We start from the raw sequence: 20,988 nt of genomic DNA on the forward strand, positions 1-20,988 counted from the left end.
CCTTTGCGAACTCACACTAAGCGGATAAGACGTCGCTGCAATCACAGAAAACATACTACTATAACCCAGAATGCCAACCGCATACAGGCAAAGCTCTCTCAAAGTACTTAACGCTTTTTACCATGCGGTTGGCATTCTGGGTTATAGTAGTATGTTTTCTGTGCTGCAGTGCTTCAAGTCTGTCTTCTTCACCAGTGGTACAGGGCGACCACACGGGGTGGCGTACTCGACTAGATATCTCACCAGAGCAGAGTATATTGTTCCTAGAGAATCAGGGTTGTTAATTCCACTGGTAGATCTTGAGATAAGACCCAAAATCCTTTTGCCCTGTTTACAAATTCCGTCAACGTGGTCGGAGAAACCCATATCGTGACGGAAGAACACACCCGGATCCTTTATTCCACAAACTCTTGGGATTCCAACATGTGAGATGGAGTAAGATGTCCAGAGGACTTGCTTGGTGAAATGAAAGAAAACACTTCAACACTCTTCAGGATTAATCTGTATGTTATTTCTGATACCATTGACTGTTTCTGTTTAGGCTTTTTTAGATCATCGGCAAATCCTAGAGCATTAGTTTCCACAGCGTTCACCTGATCTTTAATAAAGATGTTAAATAGCAATGGACTTGGGTCCCATATTAGTATGGGGCCCTGTGGGACGCCAGAAAATTAAGTAAATTGTTCACATTTTCTAAACCCAACATTGACTACCATGCAGTGATTGGACAAGTAGTAGGTAATCCAGGAAAGCAGGGGATCAATAATTCCGTGCCGTTTTAATTTGGACACTTGTTACGATCAACGTTCTGCAATTTCACATACTAAACCAGAACCAAATAAGAATTTGTTTAAAGTGTGTCTCGAGTATAGGGGCTAAAAAAACATAATCCGTTTAAGTTTATACAAACGGATGATGTTTTGGCCTCTAGACTTCAGACAAATATAAACATATATAAAATAGTTTATGTTACCTTTTTGCATCAAAAAGAAATAAGTCAAAAATAAAAGAGTAATTCAGTTCCGGGTCCATAAGTCCTACTGTAATTGTTTATTCAATGAATGGAAAATTTGAAGAACGTAGATTAATACAAAAATATCAATAAAATGTATAATACAAACCAAGTAAAATTGGTTATATTTGCATTTCAGTTGATAACCGAACTCATATTTTTTATTAAGACCAAATCTATGCCTAAAATCGTATCAAATGTAGCACACTTTTATGTTGTAAAATGTATGGACTACATAAATTACGGATGTGTCTGCAAATGGGTTTAGCAGTGCTACATCATCAGTGAAATCCTTTAATCCAGCCATTCATAACCAGTTTGATAATCTCCTCCATTTCTCAACAGTCTCTGACTTTTTGTGCGTGGAGTCATAGCTAAATATTTTATTTTTGTACTAGAACAATTTATATTTTCTTATGAGTCTTCACACATATGTACACCCGTACGCTCTTCTTTCTTCTCTGAGAACACAATTCTTCTCTAAACAGAAATGCTTAGAAACACTGTAATAAGTTGGTGTTATGCATAGTGGGAAATGTTGGTGTTAAACACTTTATTTCCAGAAATGTTTAATAATTCTCGTAGCTAGAATTATACACACAATTTCCCAAAAAAACTTTTAATGGGATTAACAAAAAGATACTTTACAAAAATAGTTGACGGATTCCATGTTTTATAGACCCTTTATTAAATAAGGTTTATGTATTTTTAATTAAAACATTATAATTATATATATATATATATATATATATTATAATATATAATATAGTATAATATTATATTATATAAAACATTCATATTATTTTAGTGGTAATTTTTGCATGGGATCTCTAAATTCTCGTATTTAAAGTATATTATAGCCTGTGATTACAAGTATTGGTTTGTTAAAGATATCAATACGACCCAGATAATTGAAATGTTTTCAAAATTAGTCAACCATTTGTATTCCTAATGTTAATATCAAGGAGCGACTCTCTATCAAACAATTTTTATTATGGTGCTTTGCTGCGTTCCGCATACTGCCTACTTTCCGGTGACATTCAAACCGCTTTTTTTTCAGTAAAACCAAGATCCTACATCTTGTCAATTACTAGGGCCTCGCTATATGAAACCTGACTGTAGAAACTGGTATTTACATCTGTAGGAAGTCTCTCATAGACCACGTTCTACTGACTAGAAACCTCTTTGGCATAGTTGTATATGAGTAGCATTCTTATGTTATGTTCCATTAAAACCCAGACTTCTTTAAAGTGCAAAGATGTGGTCTGAACTCTTTTATGGGAAATATTTCATAAATGTTTTGTAAATCAACCACACTAAAAACCCATTACATGATTTTATAAAACCTACTCGTTCAACTTGACACGGCTTGCTGAAATTGTTTTAAATTCACGTACATTGGCTATAGAAGTAAACTAATTTGAAAAATAAACATTTATATTAAAGTGGCAAGCCTACATGAGGATAGTTAAATGAGGGTAGAAACATAAATACGTTTGTGGTGTTACTGTCCTGCCAGCAACAATAAATTAATATCACAGACAATAGACCATTCCTCAAATGGTCTATTCTCTTTGTTAATATTCACAAACCATGTTTGAAATAATCAACAATCGTATCTAGAAGGATAGTGGCACTACTATTATACGATATCATGACTTTACTCTCATCTCTCGATATTCAGCCTGGTAACTATCCGGTGACAAGTCAAAGTAACAACGGTTACACAAAGGAGAGGATGAAGAGTTGTTACAATGGAGACCGGTATTGTACTGACACAATGGACAATAAGTCTTTAATGTCTTGGATACTTCGGCGATTGACTTTATAAAGTTGTCAAAAGCAAGATTAAATTGAACACAAAATGAGTTTTATAAAGAAGACTATACGTTTTTAGTTCATTCTCTACTATGGATAAGTGATATGTTCAAATATCAGAGGCAAGTCAAACGAAGTTGGACCTAAATAATCATAGTTATTAAAACAACTATTATGAAATAGGACTTATGGCTGCAAAAATCTAAGTTGCTTTAAATTACGTGAACTTAAACATAAATAAGATTACTGACCTGTTGTCAATCCATACTATTGTTTCTAATGATTAACTAGTGATCTTAAACCTTTGTTTATCCGTATGCATGGTTTCAGTTACTGAAATATTGTTTAAAATTTGATGCACCTTTCAAAAGAGTTTACACCTGAAGATTTTAACACTGAGAAAATATACAGTACAACTATCGACCTAAATCAGTTTTACCATACGATATAAGAAGACGACGAAGTAAATATTATCTTCTGTAATCAAACATGTAACTTAAAATAAATAAGTTGTTTTCTCATAGTTTTGTTTACTCTTAGTTACCCTTAAAAATAAGCCAAACTAAAACATTTATAAACGCTGGGATAGGTGACCTTTTATTTTAATAAAAATAAAGAGAGTATTCAAACCTCAAGAGCTTTTAGATTAAAACCGTATTGGAAAAGTGTCCAGTATAAATCAGTCTTCAATCTCCTCGAGAGATTGGAGTTAGAAGATTGGAGTTTTGTTTGTTTTTAATTTACGCGTAAATCGTGAGACTTTATTTTCTATATTTATACAAAGAAGAAAACCAATGTTGTATTAAAACTACAACAACCTATTTTAAATCCAAACAGTGTAATTGTATCGTTAAATTACGTAACATGTGTAATTTGTCCGTTGGTCAATAATTTAATTTCCATTGGTGTAAAAAAGTAACTTTTAACTTGTGGGCACAGTTAACATGTAAACTAACTGGTCCAGTTAATACTTGATTGATGTCGTGCACTCAAAAAATGACAATTCATAGTCGTAAACATTTGTACCATAAGTTCTGGAAGGTTCCAGTTTGAAGAAATAATAATAATCGTCAGATTTCTTCAAATGGTTTCGATAGGAAATGAGCTATCAAAACTATACCCCAACAAGATTGCAAAACGGTTCACAATGATTTATGAACCGTATGCCTCTATATATCAACTTTTCCGAATATTTCTTTGAAACTCTAATTTTAATTTCTGAAAAATATTATGAGCATTTTTGATTTTAGAAATTATTTACCAAAAATACCATCTAATCAATTTTCCGTATATAATCATCACTAAACTGTTATCAAACGTACAACAATATTGATAGTTTTAGTTGCCTTATTTAATAATATTTAATAAAAAACGTTGAAATTAATTAAAAAGATAAATGTTGTCAATTAATTTGCGATACATTCGAGAAGAACAATTCCCAAATCAGCAATATATTATGTGTCTAAGGAGATTTTGAGGGGGTTTCAAATGAAAACGTAATATAGGAAAAGTCAATTTCTCAAATCCAAGTAACATCAATTTGTAAAGTAAAATAAAGTGAAAAGTTCGCCCCTCTGGGATGTACATCGGTGGATTGAAAGACTGAAGTTTTGCTATGCTAAGTCCCACCCCTAACCGCAGGAAAATAACGAGATGCGCCACATTTTTGTTAAATACAGTAAAACACAAAATTATCCGATGAAAATTTAAATAAGGTATTTGTGAATAAAATTGGTTAAGTTTTAATACAGAGATAGCTTTTTATGTTTCTTTTCCATTCTCCGAATTTATTTAATTCTTAGAATTTATTCCTATCTTTCTTAGAATTTAATTACGTGAGGGAATTATTAATACGTTTTCTATCTTAAATTACCAATTTATATAATTACTCTACTGGTATTGTAAATTATATGCTAGTATCTCTAGCCTGTGCGTATATATTATACCAATGGAATTTGATTGTTTTTTTTTTTTTAATCTCCTAACAAAAATTATTGCCTGTAATGTAAATGAAGATGGATTTTGGCTTTCTATAATTGAAGAAATTTAGTTTAAACAAATAATTTCGGAAAGGATTATACTGTTATTACAATGAATAATGCTAAATAAGGAGACAATACAATTACAAAGATCTACCTTAGCAATACTAGCGCTTTATGACCTAAAAAGTAAATTTTAAGTATTTTAGTTATTTATTAATAGTTTGGATCTATATTGGTTTCTTTTTTGTTTTTGAGAAAAAAAGCATTAAAAGAGTGCCAAAATTCAATATAATGCATTGCCGTACAACTGTTATAATGTAAATTGTATTATAACAACAAAATAAGTTTTACAAAATGGACTTGTAGGACAAAATAATATAAAAACCCTTCCATGAAACATAAAAGATGACAACTCTTATGATGGTATATCCTTAGATAAGCAATCAATAGTAATTATTTCTATTTGATGAGATTGTGGAAAAAGTAGTAAATGAAAAAAATAGGTCGTACCAACTTGTAATGTTTCTATAGTTCTAAGTTTAATATCTTTTCTAGCACAGTTAATTAAGCTATTCAATTGGTTGTAGTGTTAAGCTAAATGTTATTAAATGAATCAATTTCGCAATCGTTTGTACAATATTAGATGTTTAAGTCAATCAACATTTTTTTAACGCATTCGTTCTATGAACATGAGTTCATAGCCACTTGTTACTTCACTACCACATCGGCACACGATTTTACCGATTTATTCATTTAAATAATTTACACCTCCTATATAATCTCAGTAGCTGCATAGAATTCTAATAGTTTGAGTGGTGTCAATATGTAAATTTGTTATTTAATTTTAATCAAGTAACTTAAATAAGAAATTATCAGTACACAAAATGCAAATAAATCTTGTAGATTTTATAGCAAGGAAACCATTAGCCATAAAGTCCTGCCATAAAACACTCCGCAGTCCCGAAAGGTAACATCCATAAATTGGCATTGAAAGTTTTATATGGTGCGGAAGCCTTTGCTGTCTTGCTTTCACCATTCATTCTCGTGGATAACAATCTTCTTTTTTTAGTACTGATATTCTCAGCTAGATACAATTTTGACATGAACTCCTAAGAATTTCAAAAAGTGGGCAATTTAAATACAAAACCAGGTTTTGTTAGAAATATCAAGATTTTAAAAAGGATCTTGAAAATTATTTAAAAACAGATCTATGACGAAGATTAAGGAACAAATGTGGCTTATACATGATCACCAGTATGATTTTATAAGAAAAGCAAGTAGTAGAGCGCGGGACTTCGGTCCCTGAGATCAAGTGTTCAAGTCCCGCCAATCACCAATGGATTTTATCCATGTGATAAACCATAAATGTATCTAATCTAAATAGACGTTATATGTTAGATTGTATTCAGAAGTATTCAGGGGTGGAACAAGTCCTTGGGCAGTTAAATATTTCAAAAATAATATATACAGAGCTACTAAACTTGGTACAAAGTTACAGAACATTGAACATTCGAATTAAAAGTTGTTATTCGTTACAATGCCACAAATTTAAGCCCAAAAGAACAAATGATTATAATATGGTATGGTGATTATAATATGGGGTGGCGTATTACCGAATAATTTTTGATCTATTTTAATAATTTTTTGAAATATATGACTGTCCTGGGACTTGTTTTCCACCCTCATAGTCAAACTTTTACATTTATACTGTACATGTATAACTCTATGTAGTTAGACTATATACATTGATGGCCTGAAATAATGTGTTAACAGTAAAATACCATAGCCCAGCGTCCTAGAACGTGAAGGTAGTACTCAAAATTATAATTTTATGGGTATATCATCCTTAAAAAATCTGGTTGAATTCATTCAAGAGTCAATCAACAGTGACAGACGTTATAGACCTGCAATCTGGTACAACCTTTTTCTTGAAATATTTTAAGCTTGTTTTACACAATGTAACATTTCTACACAAATAACATGATTCAACATATAAAATATCACATAATCTGTTATAGGTATATAGATAGTTTAAGTTAGTTATGAAAATGGAAATTTTATCAGTTTTGACTAGCATTAGCAGTAGATACTATGTTTTAGGTTAAAATATGCTAGTAGGTCAATTAAGTGCACGATGATAATAATTCATAACGTTTAACATGTCTACACAACATGTTGTTATGCAACAACATCTGTATTCCTAACGTTTGGAATTTTTCTATGCCAGTTTACCAGAAAGAGAGTAGCATTCCAGTACAACATGAGACTCTTTGTGGCTCTTCTAGTGTTATTGAGTAAGTAGTCTATTTGATCTAACCACTTAGGTTAATGGTTCATCTTCGATACGAAGATAGTATTTTATAATAGGTTTTGCTAACCAACACAAGACTAATATCACATAGTATAATAAACTCAGAGAAATATCTCTTAAGAATAACATAAAATCCAAATCTTTTTCTGGCGCTTGATACGGTTTAGTACATGGAAATGGAAGTTTAAACTGTGGTTGGTTGGTTTTATGGTATTTATTTTGTTTAGTGTTATTGTGGTCTCATTTCAAGCTAAGAAGTGCAATTTGATATATTTTTATTGAGAAGCTCTCGAGAATAAAGACATTTTGATTTGATTTGATTTGATTGGCATGTTTGTATACCTGGTAGTTTTTTTTTTTACTTAAGCTACTGTTTTTACTTATTATTAGAACAGTACGAAATTTAAGAAAGATTATTTTGTTGGATGGATTTTTATAGAGTTCCCTTCGTTATTATTGACGTTAGATTACTAACATGGCTGTAGATGTGTTTTTAACTGTTTATTGAAAAAAAATACTGTAGCCGATATATTGTTTGTAGCAGGAAAAAACAATGATTTTGTATGCACTTTTTATTTTACTATTGAACTGTATTTTAAAACGTTTTAATTAGCTCGCTTTTTTGTCCGGTAAAAATTTTGCAAGCGGTTTTAAACCAACTTCCCGATGAGCTGGACACTTGATACTTGAACATAGCTCACAAATGGATGACAATGCAATATTAAATCATTTTATTTTCATATTTCCCTTGGGCTACGCCCCATGGGCTTCCAAATTTTTAATGTTTACATTTTGGATGAATGTAAATATACCAATTAAAGCCAGCTGTAAATACTTTGATTGGACAGTTTGTTCAAAGAGCAGAGGTTAAGAGGTACAGGTTTTGCTCCCGAGAGATTCTAAATTTTTATGATTATGAGAATAGTAGCAACAACATGTGTTTACAACAAACCTTTTTAACTGTAATTAAAAGGTTTGATTTTAATAAGCCATAAAATAGATTTTTAATAGATATTTTCACATTACAGACTAAAAAGTATAAAATAATTTATAAATAAAAACACTTAATAAAATACCACGTTTTTAAACAAGCTAAAAGTAGAAAATAATTTATAAATGTGTGGATAGAATAAATACTTGTAATATTTAAAACGAAAAACGTGGGTCGCATAGATAGCAATAGATAATAATAATTCAATAGGTTAACTGTAAATTAGCTATTGCTAACGTCCCATGTTTTTCGTTTTAAATCTTACAAGAATTTTTTCTCTCCACATATTTATAAATTATTTTCTACTTTTTAGTGTGTTTAAAAACGGGGTATTAAAACAGTTTTTTTACTTATAAATTATTTAGGTTGTGGTTGGACCGATGCTTCTAGGTGTCGAATGAGGCGACTCAAACCGTTAAATACATTCATGTACTCACCCAAAGTGTTGTTAATTAATTATGATTTAAGTATTGCTATATTTTCGTGTTATTGTAATTTGTCTAGCCTATTCATTTAGTAATTAAAAAAATAAGCTCTGGTGGTATGTTTTAGAGGGAGGTATTAAATGTAGTAGCTCAGTGGCAGCTTAGGTTAAAAGTGAGTCATCGAGTAAACGTGGCTGGTTCTAGGCTTGTCAATTTTACGGTATTTCAGACACCACAAAGATTAGAGGAATATGTCTACAGAGATAAGTATTATAGTTTTGAAAGGATTGCCTCATATATTGGATGATAAGCTGTGTTTTCTACTTATAAGTTCCCTGATTTAAACTGACAATAGTCTAAGACACATACTAAGTTACAAGAGGAAATATATGCCTGTAGGACATTTTAGAAATATCTGAAAGATTTTTAGTTTGCTCATCAGTACAACAGTTTCACTATAACTGAATTTTTCTTTGTATTATACAGCATGTCCCGGAACTCTCTACCAAAATCTTAGGGCATTGATGCTGAGTAGGAAACATTACTAAATATCAAATTTAAACTGTCCGGAAGTCTTTAGATACTCACACAGCCACCATTTTGGTTTTTATTACTTATTAGTTTCTTTCTAAAGAATGGTTAGCAAAAACATTTATGACAACTAGTCAAAGCTACCAAAAAATACCGCTGGAGGTTAGTTGCAGCGCATGCTGGAAGCGGTCACGTATCACGAAAGCTGCCATATCTCAGGTTAATATTCGTCCAATCTGAAAGAATAAGATGTCAATCGATTTGAAATGAAATCCTGTAAAATCAAGGGTTGTTGAGTAATTTAAGAAACAAGGTTTCAAATGGCCGCCATTTTGTTTTCGGGATAAAAAAAGATAATTTTTTGGTATTTTTGTCTAGTTGTCTTAAATATTTGTGCAAAGTTTCAATTTCGTATTATTAACGATTCTTTAGAAAGAAAATAATAAGTGAAAAAAAAAAACAAAACAAAATGGCAGCTGTGTAATTAACTAAGGACTTCCGGACAGTTTAAATATGATATTTAGACGTTTCTTACTCAGCAACAATGCCCTAAGATTTTGGTAGAGAGTTCCTGGACACCATGTATAGAGAGCAATCCATTCAATCAGACAAGTTGGGGATATAAGTATGTAGAGTTCCTATCTGTTTGGCTAAAATATATCTGCAGAAACAGTAATGAAGTGCACACAGAAATAAATATTTAACTTTAGAAAAGTGTTTAAATATCTAATCGATTTCTCGTTTTGCAGTGTTCATTGGTACGACAGTGTCAACATATAATGGACCTGTGGGTTGTCCTTGGTTTTATAGTGAAGTCAAAACTAAAACACGTCAAGCGCAACGGGGATCAGTGGGCTTCCGTTGCGTGAAATGTGCCAGTTGGTGGAACTCGCATAAGCGAAAATGGCACTGCCTTGAAGGCACTTGCGACGAGTCCAAAGATCTCTGCGTCCAAGGGTTGTGACTATGCTTAATCACTTACAAGAACAGACATAAACGGATAATAATTAGAACCTGGTGGTGAGATCAGTAGATCATTTACAGAATATGTAATTGAAATTAAGAACCAATAAAGATGATGTGATTTTGACTGACGTGTTCAAGAGTTCTAATTGAGTTTTACACCTTGTTTTCTTTATCAGTAACCCGTCAACTGCATATCACCTCAGGTACTTAAATGTTATGTGATTAAAAGGCAGTGAATAGACTTAGGCAAACCAGTTGTACCGCAGAGGTAAAACATTTCCGGTAGGTCTCAAACTAGCGATATCTGGCCCGACAGGCCAAGACGCTGCTGTTGAGCTACCGTTTCAAGTAATTACTACAACTATTATGATATTTGGGTGAAATGTGTGAAAATAGTGTGTATTGTGTGTGATGAAGTATCCACAAATTCACATCACAGTCACATTCGGTTGTTGTATACACTGTGACGTGAGTGGTGTGATTGAACGGTGACGTGCCGTGTGTGAATCGACCTTTATGTCGTCAAATACAACAACTGATTTGTTCTCAAAATATTTTTGGATTGTTCGGACGCCTGACTGACGTGTTTGAGGTTAGAAAATAATTGGTTTCTTGTATTCCAACGGTTGTGTTTGTATTTTATGTACTGTTTATAACAATCAACAAAATGGACTATGCAAATTTTATAGAATATGGTTTTTTATTAAAAATTTGAATATAACATCAATTTAACACACGGTCGGAAAACTGACTGTAGCCAAATGAGTGACAGGTTGACCGAGAAATTACGGATGCAACTGAGACTGAACTGAGACTGAACTATAACGGAACTTTGACTGGACTGGTATGCGTGAATCGTCCTTCAATAGTCCAAATATTATAACATTTTTCTCAATGGGCTGACACAAAAATATTAACTGCTTTTACTTGTGTCAATCTTCTAGCAAAGTACACAAACATTTACGTGATAATGTAAATTTCTTAATTTAAAACAAGACGATTTAAATTAAAGCAGGTTTATAACCATCATGAAGTGTATAAATAATTTTAAAATTTCAAAAAGGCCAATATATAATTATATATACATTTCATTATTCATTGCCATTATCTCCAATAAAAGTTATAACAATCATGTTGGTAATGACTTTTCATTTTTAAATCTCTGCCACCAGTTTTGGGACAAAACTAAATATAACTTTTTCATAATAGACGAGGAAAGGTCAAAGAATAATGGCAAATAAAATCTATGTTTGACAAATTTTATAATGACCAAGAGCATGAGTATTAATGTCATCTTCATCATGTTGGTTGCAAGGAAGTTTTCTCCAAAACGCTACATCTTATCAAGGGTGGTAAGGGTACATAAGTGAAAGACTGATGTTTCTAACATTTGCATTTATTCAGTGTTCTATATCCTATCACACAGAATTGACTATTTACAATTCTATATATAATTGATCCTTGGCCCATAGTCCGTGCCTATGGGCTCTTATACAGGGGTTGGTAGAGGTTGGATCAGTCCTAGCATACGTCCTTATTAGCCTGGTGGTCTACTATATCCGTGGCTCAACACACACGTTACATACAGATTTATAGAGATCAATTTTATAATGATCAAGAGCCATTTCCAAATTTAAAGAGCATGAACTTAATATAAATACCTTTTTGAAAACTTAAAAACTCTATAAAACTATATTTCGATTACCTTATCTTGCTGGTTCGTGAACTCGCTCAAGTTTACCAGCTTTACACCTTCACACCAATTTAATCAAAAACTACATTACCTGTTACTCAACTCTTAAATTACCAAACTATACTCAACTAAAAGTATACATTTACAAGCTTGTGATTAATTTTTAAAATCTTCAACTCAACCGTTGCTTTAAGAACGACCAATTAGTACACGAAATAAATATTAACAAAGTTATTGCTGTGAGGGTGTAGAATATGGCTGTAAACACCCAAACACCTACGCCACACAAGGTGTTGGTTAAATTTACGGGCCTGTTTACACCAAAGGAAATATTCATAACTGGGAGCCTTAATTAATTTACGTTAGCATTCAAGCCAACAGCTTGCTTTATGTGCTGTTTATGTGGAGTGTGGAATATATTTTTATTAACGAAACTAAAATATTTGTTTTATTTAATATCTTAGTGAGCATTCAGATTTAGTCCCGATTGGCCTATATATTGAGGTTTGTATGGGTCTTGAAAAGAATATGCAAAAAATGTTGTTCTTGAACATTATTAAATGTTTTACTTACAAGTTATTATATAATTAGCTAGGTAAATATTTTAACAGTGACTTCAGAGTTTTAAACGTATAAAACAATATTTACTAATTTTTATCAAAAGGAAAGTAAATGTAACATAAATAGAAGTAAATTATCATAGGGGAGATATGTTTTACAAACAGCGAATGCCAGTTAAAATTACATTAGTTAAAATACAATGATTGCCAAGTGTCATATGACTAATTTACAACGATATCATAAATAAGTATTAACCTAAATAATTAGTTCAACGCTAATTTAAGCAAGACTAGGAGTGTAATGCACCATGTATTTAAGTAAAAACTAAGGAAACGAGTAGGATAAACATATTCTTATTCAAATTAAATTTTCAAGAGATGAAATAATCTATAAGCAAGTATTATTTTAAGTTATTATTGAATTTGTTTACTAATTTGAAGGTATTTCCTAAAGTGTACATATCATAGTATAGTGCAATATAAGTAATAATTATTAAATAGCTGATATATAATTTTAGGTCAAGTAACTGTATAATGCCTTACGCCACCATTGATCTAATGGGGTTTAATTGTGTGGTTCAAATTAAATAACATTTAATTTATTGTTTTTGAATGATGAGGTAATAACATCAAGAACAGGTTTTCCTAATTTAGAAAACAAAAATACCTCCACCGCAGCAAACCAGCAGACTAAGCAAATTTCCATTTACCTGGCTGGATTTCTACTAAAATATTGCCTGAAAATTGTCAGATTTATTTCCTATTTAAATAACATTATTTTAATGAGTACCCAGGTTTGCTGCTACAGGGAAGGTAATAAGGTGTGTTTTATTGAAATGTTGATAGCTTAGTATGAAATAATCAAAATTCCAAATCTGATCATAAGATATCCATAAATTAGCAAAATACAACAGTTTATTTTTTCTCCATAAGAATAACATGTGAATTTTAAATTCAAAGTTTTTTTTTAATTATCTCCGTTACCGTTAGGCATACAAAAACGCTTTAATTTATAACATTGTTTTTTTAAGCTCTACAATATAATCTGGAAAGCAATTGTGAAATTTTATGTTTTTAGAGTCAAAAATGGGAAAAACTAATTTTTACCCCATCCCCCATGAACCCCCCCCCCCCGGTTCCCATAGTCCGATAATGCTGGTTCGTGAACTTGTTCGAATAAAAGTAGGTTTACAAGTTTTTTATTAAATTTCATCAAAATTGGATTATTTTTGCTAGAGTTATCGTGCTAACGGACATATATAATAAGTATAAAAAATATATATATTAATTTGAACAGAGGTTGTTCTTGGCCTCTGGGAACCTCAAAACGAAAAAGTAAATCAGTCCTGGGTCTAGGTCTTACCATGAGACCTACGATAATAGCTTATTCCCTATATGGGAAATTCGCTAAGAATTGGCCCTGATTGATATGATGAGGCGACCTTGGCAATGCTGGCAACGTGTTTCTAAGTAAAACACTCACATTTTAAAACCATGGTTTTTGTCGCTATTTAAATGTCAAATTCCTGTTTAATGTAAAGTAGGCTATTCAGTGTTATTTTATCTTCTACGAAACCTTTCGGGTGGATACAAGTTTTGGAATTCGGTCAACCTAGATCCCCTACTGATGATGATCCTTAGGGTTTGAAACCGATTTCGTTGGATCAACGTTTGGATAAGGTAAGACCTCATCATATAAGTTTTATAAAAACAATCCAGAGGCAAAAATTATTAATAAAACAAATTAAATCCAAGTATTGTTACTTTGACGTCATCTTCAAGAAGCCCGAATTCCGATAAAGCATTGAAGTGTAATCTTCCAGACCAATAAAATCAACCAGAAACTCTGGCCAAAAAGAATCTTTCTACTGCCAATTGTTTTAAAAACAGAAAAATTTATTTCAAAACAAAAACTTTAAGGTAGAATGATTTATATTTAAGATTTTTGGATTATCTCCTTGACATTATTCTGTAATTTTAGAAGATTTCAAACCAAAAAGCATTTAAATTATAAGGCCAACCTTTGAATTTTATGAAGATTTTTTAAATTTTGGTATAACATTTTAAATATTTGTAAAAACAGTTACTTCCAAATAAGTTTTTCAAAATGAGTTCACATATTATTTGATGGAATTGTCTTCCTAAAATTATTTCTTCCTGCGAATGAGTTGGAGTTACTATCTCTTTTCCTAAGACCAGTCGTTATTGCTTTCATTGAGTCATCTGCAGGTCTACATATCTCAACAATTCAAATAAAACATAGAATAAGAATTGTGCAAGAATATTTCTTAGAATACTGTATATCTATAATTCCTAGAGAAACTGTGGTTTGATGGTATTTTTCATTAATAGGAGCTAAAGTGGCTCTTTTTGGTGTTTTACAAGTGAGGAGCAGCCGGGTTTGGTAATACGATTAAGTACCAAAAAGACACTTTTGCTCCGTGTGATTAACATTAATTTTCATCATACAGTACTGTTGAAATGTATACTTCAATCGTTGCAAAATTAGACGACATAATTTGATGTTATACAAAGTCGTCATCAGTGTTTACATTGGTGCAATGTAGATTAAATCCATGCTTTATCTGAAAAAAATATGTGCTTGTTGAGAAGGAACGTTTGTACTTCAAAGGGAGGTTTACCATTAAGCTGTGTAAGTTTTATTTTTTGCTTCGTCACGTCAGTCATTATAACGTAATACTGTGCCAATAATTAACCAAACCTCTGGCATAATTTTGAGAAATTTGATCGTGGTGGCTACAGTTAAAGCTGGAATTCGTCAAAAGCAAATGACATTGCAAAGCTGCATTTCCAAAAAGTAAATACTGTAAATTAGCTGATACGTAAATATAGTTTACATGCATTGTTGTTAATCAAACTATCTTATAAAGTATGATGAGATCTAGTTTAAAGGGCACATGAAGACCTTCCTACCATGACAGCAGCTACATAAATGGTTATTAATCTTTTTCCCAAATTTTTAAAAGTTGAGGTGCAGTGTTTTTTTTTAATCTTACTTATGAGCAAGTGGGCCACGGTCCGTAAAAGGCCACTGCAAATCATCTGTCAAGATACCATTATAGAAAAGGTATTTTTAGACACCGTAAGAGCACAATGCACTTCTTCTATAGATGAAGAATCTGTTGCTTAAGAGAAATTTAATATAAGCCGAATTATAAATGAATATGTCAAGCACATTAGAATGGCTCTGGCCTGAACGTTTTTGTGGTATCGAATATAAGATTTTTTAAAGTAACTATCTGAGTAAGATTCATAGTATTTTAGGCTGCTCCTATGTGAAATGTTTTTAGGGATTAATTCAATAGCATTTGTTGCTGAGTAGCGCTAAACATGCACAACCTGTTTCTTTAGTCTAATAACCTTCAAAGGCTCTATAAGAGTTCAAGTTCTAATTTGCATATCCATATTATGTATTCACTAAGCTGAATGAATTCATGGAAATAACCTCCCTGAAAAGTCAGCAGTAAATTGCAATTTTCCGGCTTGATGACATTCTACAGTGACCAAGATACGTGAGTGATATGAGCAGCATGTATAGTGTCAGATGTGGATTTAACTACGTGTTGTATCACTTGCCTCTGACTTGAAGTGATAATACCTGACATTTCTCTTGAGATCTGCAGTTGCCAAGATACGTGAGGGGTGTGAGCAGAATGTATAATGTTTGATGTGTCGAAATATGTACAGTGACCAAGATACGTGATATACCGCAGAAGCACTCGTTTCAAAATTAATTAGCCTACTATGTTTGAAATTAATCATTAGCCTTACGTTGGTAAGTGGGTGATGAGGATTTTTGGCTCTTTTGCCTAAAACGTTAATCTACGTATGTCCAAGCTTAATATCTCTTGTGATCTACCCTCAATAGTATATGGTTATTTCACCCTCAACTCATTAAAAAAGCGAAATAAATGTCCCTTACAGTGCACCACGTTGAAATCGATGGGGTTTTTTTTTTAGATATCCGTGCTCGAGGCATAGCTGTAGTAATGCCATCTCCCGTTTTTTTTTTTTAAATGAGAATACAAGGGTGCACTGTACTGATAAAAAGCTGAATCTGAATACACGACATCGCTGCCTTAGGCCCGAAGTTCGTGACGCTACCAACTGAGCCACCGAATCACCAGTGGTATGTTGAGATTTTTGTTGTTGAGTAGTTTTATTAATTATCAAAACGTGTTAAACAAAACTTCCTCGACAAGGAGAAACTCAATGTAATGAGGATCATATAAAAAAAAGAAAGGAATGTTATTTCTGAGGTTACCAAAATGGAAACCATTTTCTGTTTATGAGGCACTTTTAAAGACGTTAGCCCAAATTATTTTTCACCACACTATGCTGTTTTTGGCTGTATTACATACGTTAATTGGTGGCTGAAAGTTACGTTTTGCTGGCCATGCCAGCTGTCATCGTAATTTGGGGACCGAGCAGGTTTTTGGGTCTGACTTAGGGGAGGTACAAATGAGGCATTTAGTTCAAAAATCCTCCGTGAACAGCGCTGTAGTAGAGAGCACTTTGGTAATGAAGGTTTACTAATCGCAAAAATAGTTTGTGTTCATAAAATAAAATTATAAGTGCCTAAAATTCAATTTTATTAATTTTTAATTATAAAATTAAACTATCATAACCTAACCGAACTAACCAAACTTGCTGATAAAGAAATAATATAACAAAAGTTTATAGTAATCGGAAAAATAATTCTGTTCATAAAAAAAAATAGAAATTGCTCAATTAAAATTTTATAATGACTTAATAATAAAATTAAACTGTAATAACCAAACCAAACCAACCAAACTTGCTGAAAAAAAAAAAAAAAATCTTGGACATAAAGTTAATGCCACCGGCAGGATTCGAACCCGGGACATGCAGTATATCAGCCCGGCACGCTAACCATTAAACCATCGAAGCCGATGGCTGTCGACCGTTTTGTTACGATAATGGCGTTCCCTCAGCTAATAAGAAGCCATCAGCTGTCATTGTAGCCTCTTTTATACCTCCCCTGAGTAAATACCCAGGTTTTTACAGCCCGGGGCCGCAAAACCAGCTGTCCGCTTACTTACTTAAAACATGAATGCATTTTCAATACACAATCAAAATCCATAGCATTGCAATAGAATTGTGTTATTGTCACCGTTTCCTAGCAACTATTTATTTTTTATTTGCTGATTTCTCAAATTATTTCTTCACATAACCTTAAAGTTGTAGTTGTGTTGACTATCAGTGTGCATTATTATAGTGGTGAATAGTGGTAATCGGGTATAGTGTGGTGAAAAATAGCGTTCGTACCACGGACCGAAATGGTTTTGCAGCTCTCGATCGATTTAAGTTCTCGACTTCGTCTCGAACTTAAAAACTATCTCGAGCCGGCAAAACCTCATTTTCGGCCCTAGGTACGAAATATACTATTGCAAACTGCTATCAAAAACCACTAAAATAAGAATGTATAAAACTATAGTGCAACCTGTATTGCTATACGGGTCAGAAACTTGGTCTTTTACCAAAAATCCCAGAAGCGCCTTATTACTTTTGAAAACAAAATTTTGAGAAGAATTTTGGGAGCAGTAAAAGAAGGAAATGCATGGAGGATAAGGAAAAATAGACAGTTAAAAGAATTATATGGTGAACCAGATATTATGGGAATAGTTAAGAGTAGGAGGTTGAGATGGATGGGCCATATTAAGCGTAGAAGTGAGAGAGAGATGGTAAAGAGGTATACCGGAAGGAAGGAGACCATTAGGTAGACCAAGAATGCGATGGGTTGATGAGGTGACGAAGGACTTGAGAGGAATGGGAGCAGACTTGGAGCTGGCAGAGGATAGAAGAGCTTGGAGGCACATGGTTGGCGAGGCCAAAAACCACCTAGGTTTCCAATGGTCACAGGAGTAAGTAAGTAAGTAAGTAAGTCTTCTTAAAGAAAGAAGTGATTTATAAATGGTGTGCCATGGGAGCAAATCAAGTTGTTAAAATATTGTTTCGAGACTGGAATCGTCAGACTCAGTTTATCTCTATTTTTTCAGTGTTTCTATTATTATTTTGCTAAAGGCTATTGAAATATTTCAAAAACAAAAAGTTATATATTTGCAGTTTTTTATTTACACTTAGTAAAACAAATTTCGTGAGAAAGCAGTGCTTAGATTGCATCGTCCAGTACTAATATGACTACATATTAGCTAAATTTTACGGTGTCTTTCTCCTTTAAAAAAAGAGATAAGAATTAGCTAACAATGTCCGGGGAGGTTCGTTAGCTTAAGCCGATTGTGGCAGATTGCAGCAAAACAACGTCCTTAGAGACAGGTTCTTGTTTAGATGCGTTCATTTTTACTCAGGTTGGCTCTAAAATAAACGTCAAAATTGTTAATTAATATGTCGCTCGTTAAATAACACGAGTAAACAAAGCGTTCTTGATTAAATTGAATGAATGAGTCAAACTATTTTATTTACACTTTTATAAATGGTATCAAATAATGTAATAGGTAGGTTAAAATATTTTTTAAATTTAAATAACACCGTTTGGTGTTGGTTTTTAAAATACTAACTTAACTAAAATTAGTCAGTAATATACGCGTACATAGCAAATTTTAAATTTAAAATTGAGTTCATCCAAAATTAATTTTAGAGTGGACAGTGTGTATACTCGGGAGACATCAGCATAACAAACCTTTGATTATTTTTTCATATTTGAGATTCATTGCCAGTATTGTCATCGGTCCAAGATACTTTGTAAGTGAGCTGCTTGATTTTCTAATGATATCCCTTTTCGTTATTAATGCTAGTGTAACACCGCTTTGGGAAGGCTCGTCCAGTAATGAAGGCCAAGTTTCATTACTGAGATCCTGATGAAGCCACCTGTAATCATTACTGGAATGTTACCTAACCCTGCTCAGAGTCTGGTATCATACCAAGGGTTATATTAATTGTTTCAAGTTGACGTATTCAAGGGGTTTTGTATTTTGTACTTGCTTTTACTTTTGACCACTGCTTTTACATGCCGGTATCTTTAGACTTTTCGAAACGTTAGGAAGAACAGCCTTTAATAGATGTTTAAATGGACTCACATAGTACTAAGCTGAATAAATTAACATACAACACTAAAACAGTCCAATAACATTTTTTATAACTTATAAAATCCTTAAAACTGTTTTAATTGTATTGAGTACAAAATATGCATTTTAATTCCAGACGATAAAATTATTATATCTTTTTTGCCCTCACCTTTCTAGAACCTTTCAGCTTTACCAATGACATCGGCTTAGGTTAGATATTTGTACATAAAAAATAAGTTTACTTTAATTTAAACAGTCAGGTCACATAATTCAACCTAACCAAACCTAGGCAACTCTATGTTTTAGCCAGCTTATAGAAAACAAACTATATGTAAACAAATGTCTACTGTATTGGTTATTTGAGTGCAAGTTTCAGCGTAAAGTGACGAGGCAATATTATGAAACAATAATAATAATAGTAATAATAATACGACAGTTTGGAAATGAAAATTATAATATAACATTTAAATATAATGCTTAAGCAATAAACATAGTATATATTGCTGATATACTAGACCGATGGGTCTTCTGTGAGTCTCAAGTCGGTAAAAGAGAACAATTATTTCAAAATTACCAGCAGCGGATGGTAATTATTAAATCAGATATTGCACAGTCCAGTCTTCTGGCTATCTAGGTCGGATATGAATTGATACAGTTTGTAATCTAAATTGACCAACCCTCATCATCAAGGAATATACAATTCAAACTTTGTTGGAAGAATAAATTTATTAGTTTGTTACTTATATTTAATTTTATTTGGTTTGTAATAATATTTTCAACTTCTATCACAAAAAAAAAACGTTCAAAAGAATTGTAATATTATTCATGTCAGAAAAATCTGTTTTACCTACGACAGCTTTTTAAGTAGCCGTTTCAGTTCAGTTATTAGAATTGAAAAGTTTCACATAACAGCATTGTTTACTTCCATAAAAGCATACTCATAAAAGAAAGGTTTGCGGACAAATGAGGTTAAAGGATTTGAGAGAGAAGAAGTAAAATTGTAATGATTCTAACTTCAACTAATCAGCTGTTTAGGCCAAATTAATTGGTGAGCGGTGCAATTGGTGTTAGGTACGTTTTGTTGCATCACTGTCAGTGGTAATGAGAAGTTATAAACGAAAACATTACCTCTCTAAGAAGTTATGAGTAGTGGGTTTTAGAAATTAAAACACTGTCTCAGGTAAAGTAGTGTACGCAGCTTGCGTAAATATAACAACACGAGTTAACGACACGAGTAGAAAATTAATGGTACGAGCTACATAAAAAACAAACACATAAAAAAAATAAACTAGCTGCTGAAAATAGTGTAGTGAAATAAATATTTTTGAATTTAATTGTTTGAAAGTAATGACTAGTTCTTATAGCTAATAGTTTAAAAAAAAAGTTTAAAAACTTGTTTGATGACAATAATTATTTTAAGTATAATTATTAAGTAGTAATTTTTATAGCGTCATGTATTCGTTAATCATAATATTATTTTCTCATGAATAAACTAGTGGAACATAGTAATGACAGAAAATTACATTTTAATACTTTAGAAATCCTCTGCACATCAATAATAATTGCTCACAAACTATCAGTCCAAGCTTCATTCTCCTACAGTTCGATATCAGTGACTACGTGATTAACGACCCC

Source organism: Macrosteles quadrilineatus, unplaced genomic scaffold (assembly GCF_028750875.1).
Source record: "Macrosteles quadrilineatus isolate MER2022 unplaced genomic scaffold, UCM_ALF_1.0 Scaffold_8__2_contigs__length_117827958, whole genome shotgun sequence".
Lineage (NCBI taxonomy): Eukaryota > Metazoa > Arthropoda > Insecta > Hemiptera > Cicadellidae > Macrosteles > Macrosteles quadrilineatus.